Source organism: Anopheles maculipalpis (assembly GCF_943734695.1).
Source record: "Anopheles maculipalpis chromosome X unlocalized genomic scaffold, idAnoMacuDA_375_x X_unloc_3, whole genome shotgun sequence".
Classification (NCBI taxonomy): Eukaryota; Metazoa; Arthropoda; class Insecta; order Diptera; family Culicidae; genus Anopheles; species Anopheles maculipalpis.
Genome location: NW_026060491.1, coordinates 7,501 through 15,000, shown reverse-complemented (window position 1 = coordinate 15,000; position 7,500 = coordinate 7,501). Strand labels below are relative to the sequence as shown.

Below are 7,500 nucleotides of genomic sequence, written 5' to 3'. Positions count from 1 at the left end.
CATGTCCTATAACTTGTACCAAGTTGTGAAGGGTACATTTTGACAAAAATCCAAAAAAATCTTTAAAAAGTCGCTATTGCTTATTGCATTCAGCATCGTTAGACGACTCTTATATGCCTTGGATGACCACTGTCTGATGATTATTTTAGCTTTTATGCCAAAATTTTGATTTCGTGTCTTACGTCCCTACATTAGACGACCTTGGATTTTCGTCTCCTGCACCGCCATGCAACTTTGATGGTCGGGTAACTTTCGCTATTTACTGTCGGAGATCACTTTTCATGATTAATAATGCATCCTGAGACCGTTTTACTCAAAGTTAGAGCAAAAAAATTTTTTGTCCAAAAATCTTCCGTCGGTCATACCGGTACCCATGTCCTATGACTTGTACCAAGTTGTGAAGGGTACATTTTGACAAAAATCCAAAAAAATCATTAAAAAGTCGCTATTGCTTATTGCATTCAGCATCGTTAGACGACTCTTATATGCCTTGGATGACCACTGTCTGATGATTATTTTAGCTTTTATGCCAAAATTTTGATTTCGTGTCTTACGTCCCTACATTAGACGACCTTGGATTTTCGTCTCCTGCACCGCCATGCAACTTTGATGGTCGGGTAACTTTCGCTATTTACTGTCGGAGATCACTTTTCATGATTAATAATGCATCCTGAGACCGTTTTACTCAAAGTTAGAGCAAAAAAATTTTTTGTCCAAAAATCTTCCGTCGGTCATACCGGTACCCTTGTCCTATGACTTGTACCAAGTTGTGAAGGGTACATTTTGACAAAAATCCAAAAAAATCTTTAAAAAGTCGCTATTGCTTATTGCATTCAGCATCGTTAGACGACTCTTATATGCCTTGGATGACCACTGTCTGATGATTATTTTAGATTTTATGCCAAAATTTTGATTTCGTGTCTTACGTCCCTACATTAGACGACCTTGGATTTTCTTCTCCCACACCGCCATACAACTTTGATGGTCGGGTGACTTTTGCTATTTACTGTCGGTGTTCACTTTTCGTGGTTAAATATGTATTCTGAGACAGTTTTACTCAAAGTTAGAGAAAAAAAATTTCTTCTCAATAAATCCCCCGAAACCAATGTCTTATACATTGAACCAGGTTATGAGGCGCACCTGTGTGTGAAGAGTTCTTCGTGTGGTTTATAGACATTTCAGGCACTTGGTATATAGTTTTGGTTTGTACCCAAGTCCCGAACTTAGTGATATATTTGGTTTTGGACCAACCAATTCGACTTGCCTTCATCTCTTGTTAGGTTTATAATATCAATACTCGAACTGATATGCATGTTCAGGGACATCATTTTAACTTTCGGTTTGCACCCAAGTCCCGAACTTAGAGATAGTTTTGGTTTTGGACCAACCAATTCAACTTGCCTTCATCTCTTGTTAGGTTTATAATATCAATACTCGAACTTATATGCATGTTCAGGGACATCATTTTAACTTTCGGTTTGTACCCAAGTCCGGAACTTAGTGATATTTTTGGTTTTGGACCAACCAATTCGACTTGCCTTCATCTCTTGTTAGGTTTATAATATCAATACTCGAACTTATATGCATGTTCAGGGACATCATTTTAACTTTCGGTTTGCACCCAAGTCCCGAACTTAGAGATATTTTTGGTTTTGGACCAACCAATTCGACTTGCCTTCATCTCTTGTTAGGTTTATAATATCAATACTCGAACTTATATGCATGTTCAGGGACATCATATTCACTTTCGGTTTGCACCCAAGTCCCGAACTTAGAGATATTTTTGGTTTCTCACCAACCAATTCGACTTGCCTTCATCTCTTGTTAGGTTTATAATATCAATACTCGAACTTATATGCATGTTCAGGGACATCATTTTAACATTCGGTTTGTACCCAAGTCCCGAACTTAGTGATATTTTTGGTTTCCGACCAACCAATTCGACTTGCCTTCATCTCTTGTTAGGTTTATAATATCAATACTCGAACTTATATGCATGTTCAGGGACATCATTTTAACTTTCGGTTTGCACCCAAGTCCCGAACTTAGAGATATTTTTGGTTTTGGACCAACCAATTCGACTTGCCTTCATCTCTTGTTAGGTTTATAATATCAATACTCGAACTTATATGCATGTTCAGGGACATCATATTAACTTTCGGTTTGCACCCAAGTCCCGAACTTAGTGATATTTTTGGTTTCTTACCAACCAATTCGACTTGCCTTCATCTCTTGTTAGGTTTATAATATCAATACTCGAACTTATATGCATGTTCAGGGACATCATATTCACTTTCGGTTTTTACCCAAGTCCCGAACTTAGAGATATTTTTGGTTTCTTATCAACCAATTCGACTTGCCTTCATCTCTTGTTAGGTTTATAATATCAATACTCGAACTTATATGCATGTTCAAGGACATCATTTTCACTTTCGGTTTTTACCCAAGTCCCGAACTTAGTGATATTTTTGGTTTCTTAGCAACCAATTCGACTTGCCTTCATCTCTTGTTAGGTTTATAATATCAATACTCGAACTTATATGCATGTTCAGGGACATCATTTTAACTTTCGGTTTGTACCCAAGTCCCGAACTTAGTGATATTTTTGGTTTTGGACCAACCAATTCGACTTGCCTTCATCTCTTGTTAGGTTTATAATATCAATACTCGAACTGATATGCATGTTCAGGGACATCATTTTAACTTTCGGTTTGTACCCAAGTCCCGAACTTAGAGATATTTTTGGTTTTGGACCAACCAATTCGACTTGTCTTCATCTCTTGTTAGGTTTATAATATCAATACTCGAACTTATATGCATGTTCAGGGACATCATATTAACTTTCGGTTTGTACCCAAGTCCCGAACTTAGAGATATTTTTGGTTTCTTACCAACCAATTCGACTTGCATTCATCTCTTGTTAGGTTTATAATATCAATACTCGAACTTATATGCATGTTCAGGGACATCATATTCACTTTCGGTTTGCACCCAAGTCCCGAACTTAGTGATATTTTTGGTTTCTTATCAACCAATTCGACTTGCCTTCATCTCTTGTTAGGTTTATAATATCAATACTCGAACTTATATGCATGTTCAGGGACATCATATTAACTATTGGTTTGCGCACAAGTCCCGAACTTAGTGATATTTTTGGTTTCCAACCAACCAATTCGACTTGCCTTCATCTCTTGTTAGGTTTATAATATCAATACTCGAACTTATATGCATGTTCAGGGACATCATTTTAACTTTCGGTTTGCACCCAAGTCCCGAACTTAGAGATATTTTTGGTTTCTCACCAACCAATTCGACTTGCCTTCATCTCTTGTTAGGTTTATAATATCAATACTCGAACTTATATGCATGTTCAGGGACATCATTTTAACTTTTGGTTTGCGCACAAGTCCCGAACTTAGTGATATTTTTGGTTTCCGACCAACCAATTCGACTTGCCTTCATCTCTTGTTAGGTTTATAATATCAATACTCGAACTTATATGCATGTTCAGGGACATCATATTAACTTTCAGTTTGTACCCAAGTCCCGAACTTAGAGACATTTTTGGTTTCGGACCAACCAATTCGACTTGCCTTCATCTCTTGTTAGGTTTATAATATCAATACTCGAACTTATATGCATGTTCAGGGACATCATTTTAACTTTCGGTTTGCACCCAAGTCCCGAACTTAGAGATATTTTTGGTTTTGGACCAACCAATTCGACTTGCCTTCATCTCTTGTTAGGTTTATAATATCAATACTCGAACTTATATGCATGTTCAGGGACGTCATATTAACTTTTGGTTTGCACCCAAGTCCCGAACTTAGTGATATATTTGGTTTTGGACCAACCAATTCGACTTGCCTTCATCTCTTGTTAGGTTTATAATATCAATACTCGAACTTATATGCATGTTCAGGGACATCATTTTAACTTTCGGTTTGCACCCAAGTCCCGAACTTAGAGATATTTTTGGTTTTGGACCAACCAATTCGACTTGCCTTCATCTCTTTTTAGGTTTATAAAATCAATACTCGAACTTATATGCATGTTCAGGGACATCATTTTAACTTTTGGTTTGCGCACAAGTCCCGAACTTAGTGATATTTTTGGTTTCCGACCAACCAATTCGACTTGCCTTCATCTCTTGTTAGGTTTATAATATCAATACTCGAACTTATATGCATGTTCAGGGACATCATATTAACTTTCGGTTTGTACCCAAGTCCCGAACTTAGAGATATTTTTGGTTTCTCACCAACCAATTCGACTTGCCTTCATCTCTTGTTAGGTTTATAATATCAATACTCGAACTTATATGCATGTTCAGGGACATCATTTTAACTTTCGGTTTGTACCCAAGTCCCGAACTTAGTGATATTTTTGGTTTCTTACTTACCAATTCGACTTGCCTTCATCTCTTGTTAGGTTTATAATATCAATACTCGAACTTATATGCATGTTCAGGGACATCATATTAACTTTTGGTTTGCGCACAAGTCCCGAACTTAGAGATATTTTTGGTTTTGGACCAACCAATTCGACTTGCCTTCATCTCTTGTGAGGTTTATAATATCAATACTCGAACTTATATGCATGTTCAGGGACATTATTTTAACTTTCGGTTTGTACCCAAGTCCCGAACTTAGAGATATTTTTGGTTTTGGACCAACCAATTCGACTTGCCTTCATCTCTTGTTAGGTTTATAATATCAATACTCGAACTTATATGCATGTTCAGGGACATCATATTAACTTTCGGTTTGTACCCAAGTCCCGAACTTAGTGATATTTTTGGTTTCCGACCAACCAATTCGACTTGCCTTCATCTCTTGTTAGGTTTATAATATCAATACTCGAACTTATATGCATGTTCAGGGACATCATTTTAACTTTCGGTTTGCACCCAAGTCCCGAACTTAGAGATATTTTTGGTTTCTCACCAACCAATTCGACTTGCCTTCATCTCTTGTTAGGTTTATAATATCAATACTCGAACTTATATGCATGTTCAGGGACATCATTTTAACTTTCGGTTTGTACCCAAGTCCCGAACTTAGAGATATTTTTGGTTTCTTATCAACCAATTCGACTTGCCTTCATCTCTTGTTAGGTTTATAATATCAATACTCGAACTTATATGCATGTTCAAGGACATCATTTTAACTTTCGGTTTGTACCCAAGTCCCGAACTTAGTGATATTTTTGGTTTCTCACCAACCAATTCGACTTGCCTTCATCTCTTGTTAGGTTTATAATATCAATGCTCGAACTTATATGCATGTTCAGGGACATCATATTAACTTTTGGTTTGCGCACAAGTCCCGAACTTAGAGATATTTTTGGTTTTGGACCAACCAATTCGACTTGCCTTCATCTCTTGTTAGGTTAACAAAATTTTTAATGCAATAGCATGTATTTTGTGAGTTTATGTCCGAGGGATTTAAGTACCGGACTTAGAAAAATTTTTGAAGTCCAAACATTCAATTTGGACTCCATACTCCATTGCTCCTCTAAGAGGTACCTAGTACCCCGTAGCGAAGCAACCGTCACGTTTGAACTTTCCACTAGGAGGTGCAGCCATCACTCGACATGTTAATCATTATCACCCCATACTACTCTCTATATCCGGATACGGCGCTAACCCGATTGCTTGCCCCGACAGCAATCGACCCACTCGTAAGCGGGTTACCCGTAGGTAAGTCAACGATGCGTATTGCCCCCTTCAAGCAAACCGATCATCACTCCGTGGAGGAGTAATGACGGACCCGTACCGGTATCAACTGCATATGATCAACATTCTTATGAACCCACACACTCTTCGCTTATATGCTCAGTAACATTTCAATACTCTCTCTGTCTTTCGTTTTCCAACTCATTCATCGTGCATACTGAACACACCCGGAAAGGTGCGACAGTACACACGAATACACCACCAAGCATGGGTCGCCTGAGAGGATCGATGCGAACGCATCTCTACAACTCGCAGCTCCCAGCCTGAAGTCCCGTCGTTTGCGGGCGGTCGGTAGGCATCGAAACTAGTCAAGTCCACGGTCGGCGAGGTCAGCTGCCACCAGTGTTCCCTATGGTCAGGTACTAACACGTGCGGTGCGACCCTGCGCGATGCGGCCAAGTCTAGAAGCGGGGATGAGGCGCCAGGCTGCGAGGCAGCGCCAGCGTATCTCGGAGGGTTGTTAGGCCCGCTAGCTTACGATTGCCTATGGGGGTTTGAAGCGCTATCAGCTCGGATTGGTTACGACCTTAGAGGCGTTCAGGCATAATCCAGCGGACGTAGCGTCATACCAAAGTCCGGTCGAACTAGTATTGAGCCAGTGGTCCGTACCTGTGGTTCCTCTCGTACTGCACAGGAATTCCGTTAAGATAGCACAAATGCACACACCAGTAGGGTAAAACTAACCTGTCTCACGACGGTCTAAACCCAGCTCACGTTCCCTTGAAAGGGTGAACAATCCTACGCTTTGGGAATTTTGCTTCACAATGATAGGAAGAGCCGACATCGAAGGATCAAAAAGTCACGTCGCTATGAACGCTTGGCGACCACAAGCCAGTTATCCCTGTGCGCAGCATCAGCGCGGGAGTTCCACAGGGTTCCATATTGGGACCCACGCTGTGGAACGTGCTGTACGACGGGGTCCTGGGTGTCCAGTTGCCTGAGGGGGCCGAGGTTATTGGCTACGCCGATGACCTTGTAGTCTTGGTCTCCGCAACGACACCCCAAGCCGCTTCCTCAACTGCTGAACGCGCCATCGCGGCGATCACGACCTGGCTGGACCGGAACCGTCTTTCGTTGGCTCCGGAGAAGACGGAAATGACGCTCATCTCCACCCTGAAGCGTCATCCGGTCGTCAGCATCAACATCGGGGGAGTGGTCGTGCAATCCCAGCGCTCCATCCGCTATCTTGGAGTTTGGTTGCACGACCACCTGTCATGGTTGCCGCACGTTCAGCAGGTTGCAGCGAAGGCCATGAGGGTTGCGGAAGCCATCACGCGCCTCATGCCGAACCACAGTGGCCCGAAATCGTCACGTGCCCGACTACTGGCGGCCGTTGCGGACTCCATCCTTCGCTACGGGGCCCCAGTATGGTCGGAGGGATTGCAGCTGCAACAGTGTCACAGACTGGTGCAGCGTGTGCAGAGAACGACGGCCATTCGGGTGTGTCGGGCTTTCCGGACGGTGAGGGGAGAGACGGCCGTGCTGCTGGCCGGTCTCATCCCGATATGCCTGCTGATCGAGGAGGACAGCAGGGTGCATCAACGTCTGCAGGATCCTGCGAACGAACACTCGAGAGCGAGTGTAAAGAGCATGGAGCGCGACCGTACCTACGGGCAGTGGCAGCAGCAGTGGGACGCGGATGCTGCTAGAGAGGACGCCAGTCGGTTCACTCGGTGGACGTATCGAGTGATACCTGACGTGAGGACATGGCAGTCACGGAAACACGGAGACGTGACGTTCCAGTTGGCGCAGGTTTTGTCCGG

General features: G+C 42.1%; 1 pseudogene; it reads right to left on the bottom strand.

Annotated features, from left to right (window-relative positions):
• Positions 1–5,930: 5,930 nt before the first annotated feature.
• The window catches only part of LOC126566780 (large subunit ribosomal RNA), a 6,028-nt pseudogene continuing 4,458 nt past the window's right edge, over positions 5,931–7,500 (bottom strand).